Source organism: Lissotriton vulgaris, chromosome 1_1, assembly GCF_964263255.1.
Source record: "Lissotriton vulgaris chromosome 1_1, aLisVul1.2, whole genome shotgun sequence".
Lineage (NCBI taxonomy): Eukaryota > Metazoa > Chordata > Amphibia > Caudata > Salamandridae > Lissotriton > Lissotriton vulgaris.
Genome location: NC_141685.1, coordinates 1,167,634,121 through 1,167,649,857, shown reverse-complemented (window position 1 = coordinate 1,167,649,857; position 15,737 = coordinate 1,167,634,121). Strand labels below are relative to the sequence as shown.

Genomic DNA, 15,737 nt, shown 5'->3' with positions numbered 1-15,737 from the left:
CTATGAAAATAGAAGCATTTTTCACCTTTCTATCTATTTTGCATGTACTTTTTTGTGCAATGTACGTGGGTCGTGCCCCACCAGTGTGTAGCACCTAATACATTGTTTTCTTCACCATATAATCATTCTATTTTTACTATCCCTCAACATTGTAATAACATTATGACTACTTTATATAATGACTATCTGCCTTGAAAAAAGCTCCAGATATAATTACCCCAAAGGTGAAATTCATATTAGCTGATCCAATATACAAATAATATTGAAGTTCATGTAGAAAGAAACCCTAGCCAGGCAAGGATAGCCTCCCTAGGCCCCCCAAGGCCTGCCGGACGGAGCTCAAGCCCCAGGCACAATCCTAGCTTCCAAACCCAAGCCAGGCTGGGTAAAGCCTCCCTGGGCCCGATAGACCCCCATCACCAGCACAAAGACCCTCGGCTGGCTTGCAGGACAGGGAGCTCCCAAACCCCAGGGCCCGCCGGATGGAGCTCAAGTCCTGGACAAGGTCACAGCATCTATACCCTTGCCAGGCCGGGAAATGCCTTCCCGGGCCCCGGTGGAACCCCCATCCCCAGCGCCAGGACCCTCAGCTGGCTTGCAGGAGGGGGGCTCCCGCACCCCATGACCTGCCAGACAGAGCTTAAGCCCCAGGCCCAGTCCCTGCTTCCACACCAGCCAGGCTGGGGAGAGCCTCCCCAGTCGCCGATAGACCCAGGTCCCCAGCAACAAGACGCATGGCTGGCTTGCAGGACCGGGGGGCTCCCGCAACCCAGTGACTGCTATATGAAGCTCAAGCCTGGGCCCCGGTCCCCACTTCTGAGCCCAGTCAGTCCCGGGAGAGCCTCCCATGGCCCCGGTGGACCCCCTTGTGCCCAGAACCCGGACCCTTGGCTGGCTTGCAGGACCAAGGAACCCACACCTCAGGGCCTGCCAGACGGAGCTCAAGCCCCAGACCAGTCCCTGCTTCCGAACCCAGCCAGGCAGGTAGGAGCCTCCCTAGGCCCCAATGGACCCCCGTCCTTAGCACCCAGACCCTCGGCTGGCTTGCAGGACCTGGGGGCTCCCGCACCCCAGGGCCCACCAGACAGAGCTCAAATCTCAGGCCCTGTGCCTGTTACCGAACCCAGCCAGGCTGGGGAGAGCCTTCCCAGGCCCCAGTTGACCCCCCTGGGCAGCGCATGACCTTTGCAAGTCGCTGCCATCCTGGACTGATCAAAGGTATCCCCTTCTCAAGCCTTCTCCAAGCTCTCCAGGGGCTCCAGCTCCAGCTTGGCCCCCGTTTCGCGAAGGGCTGGACTCAAGCCACTCCTTGCCTTGGAGACAGTGGGGAGCTAGGCAGTCCTCCCTGCTCTTCAGCCGCCCTGCCCTGGCTACTGACTGTTACCCCCACACCCAGACCCTTGGGCATCAGGGTGCTTACTCGGTGGGTGTGCCTTCCACCTTCCTGGAGCCCGGGGGGGCAGGAATCAAGGAGGTTTAAGCTCAGGCCCCGTCCTCTCCCCGCCGTCCTGCTCGAAGAGCCCATTTTCCTTGATTATTAATCCCCCATGTAGTGGGGGCTTACAGAACCCTGGGTAAGGATGAAAGTTGGAGTTAGCCCGGCCGACCCGCAGGCTGGCCATCTGGTCCCCAGCCTGCAGGGCTATCTGGTCACCCAGCCCGCAGGGCCAGTTGGTCACCAAGCCTGCAGTGCCATCTGGTCATGCAGCCAGGCAACCAGATGGACCCGGATGACCCAGCACCCAGATGGCTGGGGACAGATGGACCCAGTCGCCCTCCAGTCTGATAATGGCAAGGGTAGCCAGGCACTCCAAGGCTGCAGCTTCGGGAGGCTCCTTCCCCGGGATGCTAACCTCTATGCTCGACTTGTGCGGGAGCAGTGGGAAGGGCCGGCACAGGCCATCTGGTCATTCTGCTGACTCGCAAGGAATGTTGGCCCCATCCCCGCACCCAGGTGGGGCAAGGACAGGAGGGGAGGCCCCCGTGATGGAGGGCACTTGGTGGAGGCGGCCTCTTGTGGGCCTGTATTAGCCCCTCCGCATCCTTCCCACTAGCTCCGTGGCAAAGGGACCCACCCCTGGGTGTGGTAGAGGAGGGCGTCCACGAGCACCCATAGACGGAGAGACAAAAGCTTGGCTCAGAGGATGACTCAATAGATCGCAGCGAGGTAGCTGCTTTGCTACCTATGAAACCATGACTCAGAATCAGGTTGTCTATGAATGATTTAGCAATGGTGCCCCACAAACATGATGCGGTGCACTAAGGGCATGGAGGCGGCCCCCTTCCGTCTGCCCTCCGGTCCCCAAGTGAGTGGCTCTATGCACCGGCCCCCTGAGATAGGCCAGCTATTCCAGGCTAACCGAGCCTCCACAGCACTGTAGTATTGTTACGATTTAGGGGGGATTCCTAGTAGCTAGCTGCATTATTCATTGGCGCGCATGCAAAGTGATCCACCACCAAGAGTCGCAGGCAACTTTTTAAAAATGTTCGCCCACCTGCAGCCGCAGGAGAGGCAGGGGGAAGGCAATGCCGTCCATCCACTGCCTGCACTGTGAGACGGCCCGGGCACCTCGTTCAAGGCTTCCCCTCTGGTAGTCAGACTGTACTTAGGAGAAAAAAAGCATTACCAGGCGCTCGGCCTGGGAGTCCCCCACAAGCACCTGCAGGCAAGGGAGGCTCCCGGAGCAATGGGATTAGACCCCACCGTGTAAGTCTTCAAACCCCTCAGCCTGGCTGCACAGGACCGGGTCAAACCGGGTACCAGGCAACGAGGGAGGGTTGCCCCACCTGCACGTCAGCTGTCCGTCACTAGGCAGCCGGAGTTGTGCCAGCGGGATGGCGATCCTTCCACCCCACCCTTGCCCAGGTCGGAGGAGCCTAAAGGGAAGAGCAAGATGGCTCCCCATCCTGCACGGATCCCACCGAGAAGAGCCAGGGTACCCTCACAGGCCCTCGGCTCCTTCTCTTCCAGACTTCCCTGCTACACAAGAAGGACCGCTTCTCCGTCGCCCAAAGCCCAGTTGGGCTGGGACTCGGGCACAGGAGGGCCCAGGCAGGAGCATGGCCTTTCGAGGGAGGGTGGTACCAGCTGAGGAGGCACTGCCATTCAATTTCTCCCCACCGGGGGGGTCTTGCTGGGTTAGCGTGGATTCCATCTCGGGAGGGCCTACTGCTGTGCCCCTCCCAGAGAGGGACAGGGGATGGGGCCTACCCCCATCCCCAGTCCCTCATGCATCAGTTGGGTCCTCCCCGGTGGAAGTGGCCTGCCAAAGGCCTGGTCCTCACCCTAGCGCCCCATGCGGCCACGGACCGGGCTGTCAGCCGGGGCACCCGAGGCCCAGGCCCTGTACCTACAGTGTGCTTACAGGAGGCAGCTGAGGGCTAGTGCCCTCGGTCCCTTGGGCTACTCCACCGTTAATGATTCTTCTGCAGGTTCATCTATGGAAACCTTGTTACGACTTTTACTTCCTCTAGATAGTCAAGTTTGATTGTCTTCTCGGTGCTCCGCCAGGGCTGTTGCCGACCCCGGTGGGGACGATCCGAGGACCTCACTAAACCATCCTATCGGTAGTAGGAATGGGCGGTGTGTACAAAGGCAGGGACTTATTCAAAGCGAGTTTATGACCTGCACTTACTGGCAATTTCTTGTTTATGGGAATTAATTGCAATCCCCAATCCCTATCTCAAATAGGATTCAGTGTGTTACCCATGCCTGTAGGGCTGATTTGTTCAGTGTAGCGCGCGTGCAGCCCTGGACATCTAAGGGCATCACATACCTATTATTGCTCTATATTGTGTGGCTGAACAAAACTTGTCCCTCTAAGAAGTTGGATGCTGACCGCTGAGGGTTGTAACAAGTTAGCATGGATAAGTCTTGTTCGTTATCCGAATTAGCCGGAGAAATCGCTCAACCAACTATGAACGGCCATGCACCACCACCCACAGAATCGAGAAAGAGCTATCAATCTGTCAATCCTTTCTGTGTCCGGGCCGGGTGAGGTTTCCCGTTTTGAGTAAAAAAAAACGCAGGCTTCACTCCTGGTGCTTCCCGTCCATCACTTCATTTAAGTTTTAGCATTGCAACCATACTCCCCCCAGAACCCAAAGACTTTGGTTTCCCAGAAGCTGCTTGGCGGGTCATGGGAATAACTTTGCCAGATCGCTAGTCAGCATTGTTTATGGTCAGAACTATAAAGGGAATATGATCATCTTTGAACCTCTGACTTTCGTTCATGATTAATGACAACATTCTTGTCAAATGCTTTCGCTTTGGTTCATCTTGTGCTGGTCCAAGAATTTCACCTCTAGCGGCACAATACAAATGCCCCCAGCTGTCCCTATTAATCATGGCCCTAGGTCCAAAAACCATCAAAATAGAACCAGAGTCCTATTCCATTATTCCTAGCTGAAGTATTCAGGCGAATGGCCTGCTTTGTACACTCAAATTTTTTCATTGCTCAGTCAAGAGCATCAAGGGGGCGCCAAGAGGCAGGGACAGGCAGTAGCTCACCTCGCAGCAGACCGCCAGCTCGATCCCAAAATCCAACTACAAGCTTTTTAACTGCAGCAACTTTGATATACGCTATTGGATCTGGAATTACTGCAGCTGCTGGCACCAGAGTTGCCTTACAATGGATCCTTGTTAAATTATTTTAAAGTTTACTCATTCCAATTACAAGGCCTCAAAAGAGTCCTCTATTGTTATTTTTCATCACTACCTTCCAAAGTCGGGAGTGGGTATTTGTACGCCTGCTGCCTTCCTTGGATGTGGTAGCCATTTCTCAGGCTCCCACTCCAGAATTGAACCCTGATTCCCCGTTACCGATGGTCACCGTGGCAGGCACAGAAAGTACCATTGAAAGTTGATAGGGCAGACATCCGAATGTATCATCGCCGTCGCGGGGACGTGTAATCGGCCTGAGGTTCTCTAGAGTCACCAAAGCGGCCTGGCGAGCCCGGATTGGTCTTTGTCTGATGAATGCATGCATCCCGGGAGGTCAGCGCTCGTCAGCATGTATTAGCTCTAGAATTACCACATTTATCCAAGTAACAGATAGAACGATCAAAGGAACCATTACTGATTTAATGAGCCATTCACAGTTGCACTGTACCGGCTGTGTGTACTTACACATGCATGGCTTAATCTCTGTAACAAGCATACGCTACTGGCAGGTTCAAACAGGTAGCAGCACCGGCTGACAGGGTGCAGTTTGGGAGCCGCTTACTAGACTTCCCGACCAATAATCTTTGCACGCCCCTCCCTCTCAGGAGCCTGCTTGGGAAAGGAGCCCACCTGCCTGGGCCAGAGGGTTTGCTGGAGGGGTGGAGAGGCGCAGTTGCACGGGCACCGGTGGGCCCATCCATCTCCCCAGGAGGAGAGAGGTGGGCCGAGGCGCAGCCTGAGCAAGACGCAGGAGTGGTGGCAGCACGCCTCAGAATGGCCATTCTGAGCTGTTGCGGAAATGCCTGGTGCCACCGGACCCCTTCAGCTTGGGTGGGACCACTGGGGGTGCAAGCTACCGCGGCTGCTCAGTTTTTGCTCTGCTCCGTAAGGGAAAAGACCAGACGGCAGGCCCTGAAGTCAGACTGTCCATGCAGGGTGCATGCTATTTGCTTGAAACAACAGCTGAGGCTGGCCAAGTAGTCCATCCCTAAACGGACTGAGTGTGCCCAATTGATTGGAGTACGGCAAGGGCCTCCCCCTGGCAGGCCGTGCTGGCAGGGATGCCGGCTTTGCGTCTCTGCCTGCTCCTGGGGCAAGCAGGTTCAGAGGAAAGGCCCATCGAGAAAGGCTGGGAGGCAGGCACAGAACCGTGCCCCTGGCAATCCCGGTGGGCAGGCCCAGGTCCCGCCTTTCCTAACTCGGAATTGCCAGACCTCACGTCGGACCCTCTCCCTAGTAATCTGGATGAAACATACCCCTTTTTCTTGTAATCCATGCGCACAGGGTGAAGGAGGGGACCCAAGGCGCAAATGTGCCCGAAGTCCCGGAGCCCTCGCTGTGATCGGGGAGGCAAATGAGCCTTCATCAGAACTTCCAGAGAATCCCGGCCATCCGGTCTCTGCATTGGAATGCATTGCACGCAACCAGATGGCAGAGGGGATAGGTGCAACCAGATGGCAGAGGGGAAAGGGGTTACCAGATGGCTGGTCTCGAAGGGTGGCCATCTGGTTGCAATGTGCCCTAACCAAAGGGTGAGCGGGGACAGGGGAATGGGGGGATGGAGGACTGGGGCCCGAGCTGGTCCTCAGCCAGGGGCCTGCAAGGGGGAGCCGACGGGCCCTCCAACCAGAAGCCCGTGGACACCTTGATAAGCAAGCAAAGTGGCGGAGGTTAGCATGGGATGGACAGACCCTCATCTCGTGCCCTTGGTGGAGCAGCAGGATGGAGGATGGGGTGAAGGGTGAAAGTGCCAAACCCGGGTATCGGCGGGCCCCAGGACCTCATCGGGGCTCCTGGGCTCAGGGGCACAGAGGAGCCTCCCCAGGCCTGCGGAACCCCATCCAGAGCACCCTGACACATGGCAGGCCGGAGGATGGGGTACGAAGTGGGGAGGCCACCCTCACCGAGGCCCGCCTTCCCGGGGCCCTCAGGGGACCTAGACAGAGCTCCTGAATATGGACAAGCACAGGGGGCACCCTTAGCATGACAGATCCAGTCTCAGGCCTTTGACATAGCGGCAGGCTGGGGATGGGGCCCGGGGTTAGAGCACCCAACCCGGGACCCGACAGGGCCCCTGAACTGGACCCAGCTGGGGCTCCAGGGGCCAGAGGCACAGGGGAAGCCTCTGCGGGCCTACAGGACCCCATCCCGGGCACCCTGCTAAGTGGCTGGCCCAAGGACAGAGCTCGGGGTGGAGAGGCTGCCCTCCCCGGGGTCCTCAGGGCTCCTGAACCCAGCTAAGCAGGGGGAGGCTTTCCAGGCATGACAAAAACCCGTCTCAGGCCTTTGGCAGATTGGCAGGCCGGGAGACGGGGACCAGAGCTGGAGCACCCGACCCAAGGCCCGGGGGGGCCCTGTACCCATCTGGGGATCCCAGGCCCAGATCAGCAGATGGAGACTCCCCGGGCCAGTGGTGCCCCATCCTGGACACTCTGCCATGCGGCAGGCCCCAGGACGGAACCCAGATTGGAGAAGCCACCCTCCCCAGGGCACTCAGGGGCCTCAGTTGGAGCTCCAGAACCCAGCCAAGCGGGCCAGGCTCCCTGGGCACGACAGAACCCCGTGTCGGACCTTCGGCAGAGTGGCAGGCTGGGGACAGGGCCCAGGGCTGGAGCACCCGAACTTGGGCCCAGTGGGCCCTTGGAACCAGCAAGGGCTCCCATGCCCAGAGATGCAGGGTGGGGCCTCCCTGGACCCTCAGGACCCCATCTCAGGCACCCTGCCATGTGGCAGGCCAAAGAAGGAGCCCAGGGTGGGAAGGCTGCACTCCCCAGGGCCCTCAGAGGCCCCGGCTGGAGCTCCAGAACCAAGCCAATCATGGGGAGGCTCCCCAGGCACTATGGAACCCTATCCCGGGCCCCTGGCAGAGCAGCAGACCCGGAGACAGAGCCCATAGCGGGAGCACCCATTGGGGCTCCTGTGCCTCCCTGTGCCCACAGTACCCTGTCATGAGTGACCTGCCATGCGGCAGGCCCGAGGATGGAGCCCAGGGTGGGGAGGGTGCCCTCCCCATGGACCTCATTGGGGGCCCGTCAGAGCTTAGGTACCCAGCCAAGCAGAGGCAGGCTCTCTGGGCATGGTGAAATTCTGTCTCAGGCCCCTAGTGGAGCAGCAGGCCAGGAGACTGAGCCTGGGGCCCCTGGACCCATTCGGGCTCCAGGGCACAGTTGAGGCCTCCCTTGGGCCTACGGTCCGAGAGGGGTTCCAGAGTACCTTGTCCCTAGAAATCTGGAGGAAAGGTACCCCTCATTCTGGTAACCCGTGTGCACCGCAAGTCTGAGGAGTCTCAAGGCACAGACGCGCCTGACCTCCGAGAGCCCTGGCTGGGATCGGGGAGACAAACAAGCCCTCGTCTGGATTTCCAGGACAGCCCGGAAATCTGGTCGCCCCATTGGAAAACATTGCGCATGACCAGATGGTCGAGGGGAAAGCAGCGAACAGATGGCTAGGCCTGAAGGACTCCAATCTGCCTAGGAGGGCTCCCGCCTGCCCTTTGGAGTGCTCCAGGATCTGCGTCATGGGAGCTTGGAGACCCCGGCTGGGCCTCAGGCCCGAGGCTGAGGATGGGGATCCTGGATGGACCTCCGACCCGGGGTCCCCCTGGCACCTTGACAGGTGGGCATCTCAGGAGGGAGGCCTGCCCGGGCACGACAGACTCCCGTCTTGGGACCATGGCAGAGCAAGGGATGGAGCCCGGTCGTCTGGGCTTGGAAAGCAGTCCTGGGCAAGCATGTGCAGGGGAGACTGGGGTGGGGAGGGCACCCTCCACCCCAGGGCCACCAAGGGCCCTTCCCGGAGCTCCTGAATCCAAACTAAGTATGGGCCCATGGTAGAGAGGAGGCTGGAACCCAGTGTAGGGAACACCCAGCCAGCGCTCTTGGGTCCAAAAGAACCAAGGGAGGACCGCCTGGGCCCATTGAGCCCGACCCGGGCACTTTGCCCAGCGGCAGGCTGGGGGACAGAGCCCCGGAAAAGGGGAAAGGTTTTTACCCAGCCCTAGCCCATCTGTTCACCGGCTGAAATCCCCCAGCCCACAAGGGGTTCTGGCATACCCTGTCCCTGATAATCAGGAGGAAGGGTACCCCCTTTTCTGATACCTGGTGCACACCGAGTGACAAAGAGCACCTAAGGCATGGACGCGCCTGACCCCACGGAGCCCTGGCTCCCACCTGCACTTTGGAGGGCTCTGCGTCCTGGGGGCTCCGAGATCCTGGCTGGGCCTCAGACCCAGCGCTGGGGACCGGGTCCCCGACGGACCTCTGAACCGGGGTCCCCAAGGCACCTTGACAGGCGGCTGAAGCAGAAGGGAGGCCATCCCGGGCCTAACAAACCCCCATCCTGGGACCATGGTGGAACAGTGGGACAGAGCCCAGTTCCCCGGTGCTCCGCCAGAGATCCTGGGCTGACATGCGCAGTGGAGGCCTCCCCACGTCCCGTGTCCTGGGCGCCCTGCTAAGCGGCAGTCTCAAGGATGGTGCCCGGGGTAGGGAGGGCCCTCTTCAGTGCAGGGCCATAATGGGCCCCTGCTGGAGCTCCAGAACCCAAGTCAAGCTGGGTTATGCCCAACGGGCCCTTTACCCATGACAGAGCGGAGGACAGAGCCCAGTGAAGGGAGCATCTGGCCAGAGCTCTCAGGCCGGGACACCCAAGTGAGGACAACCTGGGCCCGATGGAGCCCGTCCTGGCCACTTTGCCACACAGCAGGCAAGAGGACGGAGCCCTGGACAGGGGGGGTTTGCCTGGCCCTAGCCCATATGTTCACCAGATGAGAGCCCCCAGCCCATGAGGGGTTCCAGCATACCCTGTTCTTAGTAATCTGGAGGAAGGTACACCCTTTTCTGCTAACCCGTGCACACTGAGTGATGGAGTGGACCCAAGGCACAGATGCGCCTAACATCCCTGACCCCTGGCTGGGATTGGGGAGGCAAACAAGCCTTCATAGGGACTTCCAGAGCAGCCCGGGAATCTGGTCGCCCCATTGGAAAGCATTGTGTGCGACCAGATGGCCAAGGGGAAAGGCGCGACCAGATGACTGGACCCAACGGACGCCAATCTGCCCGCCCTAAGCCTTCGCCGAAGGGCTCCCACCTGCCCTTTGGAGGGCTTGGGGGCTCTGCTTCCCTTAGCTGGGTCTCGGGCATGAGGCTGCAATGGGGGCTCCCAACGGAACTCTGACCCGGGGCCCACAGGTGCCATGACATGCAGGCAAAGGGGGGGAAGGCTTTCCCTGGTCCAATTGACCCCTGGATGGGCACCCAGACCCTTGGCTCGCTGTAAACGTTAGCTCTCGCACCCTAAGGCCCACTGAAGTCCAGGCACCGGAACGGTCCCCGCTTCTGAACCTAGAAAGGTCGGGGAGGTGCTGCCTCCCCGGGCACCAGGGACCCCCATCCTGGGTAGGCGGACCCTTGGCAGGCCACAGGAAGGGGGCTCCTGCACCCCAGGCCCTGCCCAAAGCCCAGGCCCAAGCCCGGTCCCTGCTTCTTAACCCAGCCAGGGGGATCTGGGAGCCTGCCCAGGCACGAGGGACCCCTGTCCTTGGCACACAGACCCTCGGCTGGTCACAGGATATGGGCTCCTGCACTCTTGGGCCCACCGGAGCCCAGGCCTTTAGCCCTGCTTCTATGGAGGCAGGTGGCAGAGTGAAGTGGAGTTCCACTGAGTTTTTTCATAACTCTGTGGAACTCAGCGTAGTGGTACTACCTCAGCTCCGCCCAGGGTTTCTGGCAACACTTTTTTTCTCCCAACTGTGCAGTCTGACTCCCAGAGGGGAATCCTTGAATGGGGCGCCTGAGCCGTGTCGCGGTGCGGGCGTTGGACGGACTGTGTCACCTTTCTCCTGCCTCTCATAACCAGCAGGTCCGCAAACATTTTCAAAAAATTGCCTGTGACTCTTGGTGTTGAATCACTCGGCTCACACGTTGATGAAGAACACAACTAGCTGCAAGAAATAGTGTGAATTGCAGGACACATTGATCATCAACACTTCAAATGCACCTTGCGGCCCTGGGTTCCTCCAAGGGCTGCACCTGTCTGAGGGTTACTTGATCTTCAATCACCCTGGGGCTTACCCAGGACGCAGCAGGGCTATTGTAGGGTTAGATCCGCTTCCCTTTAACCCCTCACAAGGTCAGACCCCCCGATTGTCCTTGGCAGCGTCCCTCACCGGGTCCTGTTGAGGATGTATGGCACTGGTGCACCTAACCCTGCTTCCCCACCTCAGCGGGAAGGAGGTGCCAGTGACCGGTCTAACCTGGGCCTGTCCCGGGGTGCCTGGCTGCATGCAATGCTGTCTGTGGTGTCCCACCGGCTGTTCTCGCACACATGCCCCAGACGCCTCTTCCACGGCCGGCTTCCCGGGGAGGGCAAACCCCCTCCACAACCGAGCCAGGGAAAGATGGCGCATGGTTCTGGGATGCAAGGCCCCTACTCTGGCAGGGGCTGGCCTTCCACGGCTCCCCCTAACGCTTTGGCGTTTTTCTGACTACGACCTCAAGTCAGATGTGGTGACCTGCTGAATTTAAGCATATTACTAAGCAGAGGAAAAAAAATCTAAGCAGGATTCCCCCAGTAACGAGTGAAGAGGGAAGAGCACAGCACCAAACACCCGCCCGGCACTGGGTGCGGGAAATGTGGCATACAGAAGACCAATTCCCCGGCATTGATCAGGGGGCCCAAGTCCTTCTGATCGAAGCTTGTCAGCAGAAGGTGTTAGGCTGGTAGCGGCCCCCAGTGCGCTGGTGTCAGATCTTCTCGGAGTCGGGTTGCTTGGAAATGCAGCCCAAAGCGGGTAGAGCACTCCATCTAAGGCTAAATACGGGCTTGAGAATGATAGCCAACAAGTACCATAAGGGAATGTTGAAAAGAACTTTGAAGAGAGAGATCAAGAAGGCATGAAACCATTGAGAGGTAAACAGGTAGGGTCCGTGCAGTCCTCCCCGAGGATTCAACTAAGTATGAGCAAAATTTGCAAATTCATGCGAAAGCGAAATTGCGTTCCGCATGATCCGCAAATTTGTGGGATTTTGACGATTTTTTTTTTGCGTGGTTGCGGGGCGCTTTGCGTGTTTGCGGGTCTCCTGCAGCGCACCTACGGGGAAGTTACCCATGCGGTCGTACATGGGCGCTGCCATCTTGTTCGCGTTGCGTATTTCCGTTTCCGGGCACTAGTTGCATGCTCGCGTTGTGCGCGGGTCGTGATTACGTGGTCGCGTGCATTTTTGCGTACTCGCGGGGGCAATATCACGCGAACTTATCCAAGCGGTCCTCAATGGGCGCGGCCATCTTGTTTTACATTCATTGCTATGGTTCTGGGCATGCTTTTTCAATCCTCCCCTAATTTTTGCAATCCTTTGTTTCTTTGAACTTTTTTGGGATCTTTTTTACTCATTATCTATCCCTCTCTTTTTCTACATCTATATTTTGTGTTTTTTTCTACTTTTGGTTACTTTAAACTACTTTTTTTAACTCTTTTCTTTATTTACTTTTTCTTTATTCTTTCCTATTTTTTATTTAACATTCCTGTCCAGGACCATGGCAAAGGGAGCCGGGAAGAGCAAGGGGAAGGGTCCCGCCCCATAGCCGGCTCCCTTGCTGGCTACGGGGCAGGCAATTAAGAGGGGAGGATGTAGTGACCAGGGAAATTTTCAGCACGGTGGAGGTGGCCGCACTTATATTTTATGGTCAGCGCCACCTCTCGAAGACTGTGGCAGCAGGGGGCAGACCCGGTTCAGGGTATGGCCTCCAGGAGCATCGCCAGCCTTGGATTAAGGTGTGCCGGGCCATGCGTAGGGAGTCGGGGCCCGGCGCACCTATGACCAAGAGACACACCGGTGGGCAGACGTCCTTGACCGGGAGCAGGACCTGCTACACGTGCTAGACCTGGAAATCCCTGGCCTTGGTGAGAAGTTATGTAATAAGTACTTTGTTTTCTTCTGCTCTGTGTTATAATGCTAATATATGTTTTTCCCGAAGAGCAAGCTTGCTGCTGATTCGATTACATTGCAGGTAAATTAATGTTTAAATAGCTTCTGTGATTGCAGGTGCTCGCCTGCTCAGTGGCGTTGCTACTATGCTCATTTGAGCAGAACTGCGTAATGCTAGAGAGACTAGAGACTCAAGTCTAGTCCTTCCTTTGTACTCCTGCTAGCACTAAGAAGAGATAGTGGTGGATTGATAGGTTGAGTATATTATGACTTGTTATTTAGTAGTAGGACATTTGTTAGTGGTCTGCAATCATGATGACGGACTGCGTCTGTCACGTCACGTGCTGCTGAGTGCTGGCAGTCGTAGTAGAACCTTTTTGTTGTTGGTTTGGTTAGTGATATACATAACTTTCCAAGTAAATGGTCTGCAAATCCAGCAATACTGTAATATCTATCCTAGTTGACCACATCAGATAGGTCAAATCAATCAATACATGTAGTACAATTGTTGGTAATTTGTTTCCCTCAAAATAATTTTAGATTGTGGCCAAAGAAATCAAATATTTCAAAAAAACAATCATCCATGTTTGTGTTTATTTCATGATCATCAGCACCTCCCAGGGGAAAGAAGACTACACCCCAGACTCCGGCAGGACAAAGTGGGCAGGAACGGTCCTCTGCAGGCTCTTCTGCTGGCCCCAGTAAGTTGTTCTGTTGTTAATATAGGGGTCCAGGGTCCACAAAGTTGGGTGTCACCATTGTGACACTAGCACATGTGTCCCTGTAGGCCTGAGACACTTGGCTATTAATTAAAAGAGTCTGTCTGGACTTGCCCAAGTTACTGAGGCTCACAGTAGAGGACATAGCCATGTCCACATCACAGACAAGAACAGCTTCAGTTGGTATTCTGACTAGGCCAGAATCCATCTCAGTTCCCAGGGTTAACCCTACTACACCCTTCTGTTGAGAACCACCACTATTAGCTGTACTAGGGGGAACAGTTGCCTATGGGGCAATGGTGGCTCGAGCTGCCTCCTTCTTGGTGCATTCACTGGTCCAGTGAGTATTTACCTTACATACTTTGCACCATGGTTTCTTAGGACCTTCTTTCTTTTTTGCAGGCTGGGAACCTCCACCATAAGAAGCTTTTTGGTGACCTTGAGAAGACTGGTCTTTTGCTTTCCCCCACCCTTTTGGTCTTGCTTCCTCTGATCACCACATTGGTTCTGTACCTTCTGCTTCATCCTGGTTCTGACCCATTTGTCTGCGTTCTTTCCCAATTCTTAGGGAGAGGTCAGATCTGAGTCAACCAGGTGCTGATGCAATAACTGGTTCTGACAGTTGTTAAGAATTTGTTCTCTCATGATCAAATTATACAATCCTGTATAGTCATTAACCTTACTGCCCAGTAACCAGCCTTCCAGAGCCTTAGTAGCACAATCTATAAAGTCAGTACAGTCCTGAGTCTGTGTCTTCTGGGTATCTCTGAACAGCAACCTGTACTGCTCAGTGGTTAAGCCAAACCAATCTATCAGAGCACTCTTCAGGACATTGTAGTTGTCAGCATCCTGTTCACTAACTGTCAGGAGCTTATCTCTGCCTTTGTCTCAAAAGGAGAGCCACAAGATTGCTGCCCACTGCGCCTTGGGGACCTTCTGCACTTTGAAGGCCCTTTCCAAAGCAGTTATACATTTGTGGATGTTATCCCCAACCTGATAGGGAAGGACAATCTTGTTCAGGTTTCTATAGGCATGAGACCTTTCCCTATCTCTAGGTATTGTGCTGCCATCAGTGGGCTCTAGCCCACACAACTTTGTCTCTCTTTCAAGAGCCAGGGTCTCTTTTGCAATGGCAATTTCTTGCGTCTTGATCCAAAGCTTGACTTCCTTCATTCTAGCTTTGTGCTCTCTCCTCTGAGGGGAAGTCATCCTCCTCACAGCAGAGGCACTGGACCCTACTGAGGAATCAGAATGATCAGAACCACTGGAGTGGGATCTGTGCCTTCTGTTTCCTGTGTTAGGTCTACTGGGGTGAGTGGAAGGGGCCTCCCTTGGCCCTCTCCACCTACAGATAGTCCTAGGTTGCCCAGGGGAGCTTCATCGGCTACATCCTGGTCATCATCCTCATCAGAGACCAATGGATCATCTCCAGTGTTATTTTCCTCTGCTGAAAGATGGCCCCCCATCTCCACTACCATGGTTACCTGGGTCTGATGCATTCTCTACATCATTAGCCACTAAGATATCTACCAGGTGGTTAAAGGTTGGACTCTGTCCTTGTCTCAACTTTCTGACTGCACACAGGCTTCTCGCCTCATGAAAAGCGAATGAGTCATACTTATTTCTTTTTTATTTTTTCCATTTGTATGGCGCTCAGCTACCCAAAAAGGGTTTCCCGGCGCCTGTGACATACAGTTAGATTGAAGGAAATATATGCTGAAGTGGTACATTTTAACACAGTTGTTTCTGGAACAACCAGGTTTTTACATGTTTCCGGAATTTCATGTAGCTTTCTTCTTTCCGGATATGCGGGGGGGAGTAGATTCCATAGAATAGGCCCTCTGACAGCAAACGATCGTCCTCCGGTTCTTTGCAATTTGAATCTGGGTACAGCGAAATTCGCTGCAGTTTGAGAGCGAAGGTTTCTTGTTGGCAGGTAAGGGGAGGCCAAGGCTTGTAGGTAGCTGGGCGCTGTTTTGGTTTTGATTTTAAACATGAAGCTCAGGGTTTTGAAGCTGATCCGATGTTCTATCCTGAGCCAGTGTAAATCGTTCAGATGTTTTGATATTCTTTCAGACTTTGGTATCCTGCACAGGAGTCGTGCAGCCGTGTTTTGTACCATTTGGAGTCGTTTGATCACTGCTAGGTTTGAGTTTAGGTAGAGAATGTTTCCGTAGTCAATACGCGATGTTAATAATGCGTTGACTACGGTTTTTTGTGTGTTTTGGGGCAGCATCTAAATGATTTTCTTCAACCATTTTATTATGGTGAAGCAGGGGCCCGCGATTTTATTTACCTGCTGTTTCATTGACAAAGTGTTGTCAATAATGACTCCTAGGTTTTTTACCTGTGTAGCTGGGGAGGGGAGATTTCCCAGTTCTGGTGGCCAGTGTAAGGGGTTCCAGAGCTCTTTATTCCTTCCTAATAGGA

At 55.6% G+C, this 15,737-nt stretch overlaps 2 pseudogenes; one reads left to right on the top strand and one right to left on the bottom strand.

Annotated features, from left to right (window-relative positions):
• Nucleotides 1–3,415: 3,415 nt before the first annotated feature.
• Nucleotides 3,416–5,185, bottom strand: LOC147748858 (18S ribosomal RNA; annotated as a pseudogene).
• A 5,367-nt stretch (nucleotides 5,186–10,552) lies between these two features.
• Nucleotides 10,553–10,706, top strand: LOC147748857 (5.8S ribosomal RNA; annotated as a pseudogene).
• The last annotated feature ends 5,031 nt before the right edge of the window (nucleotides 10,707–15,737 follow it).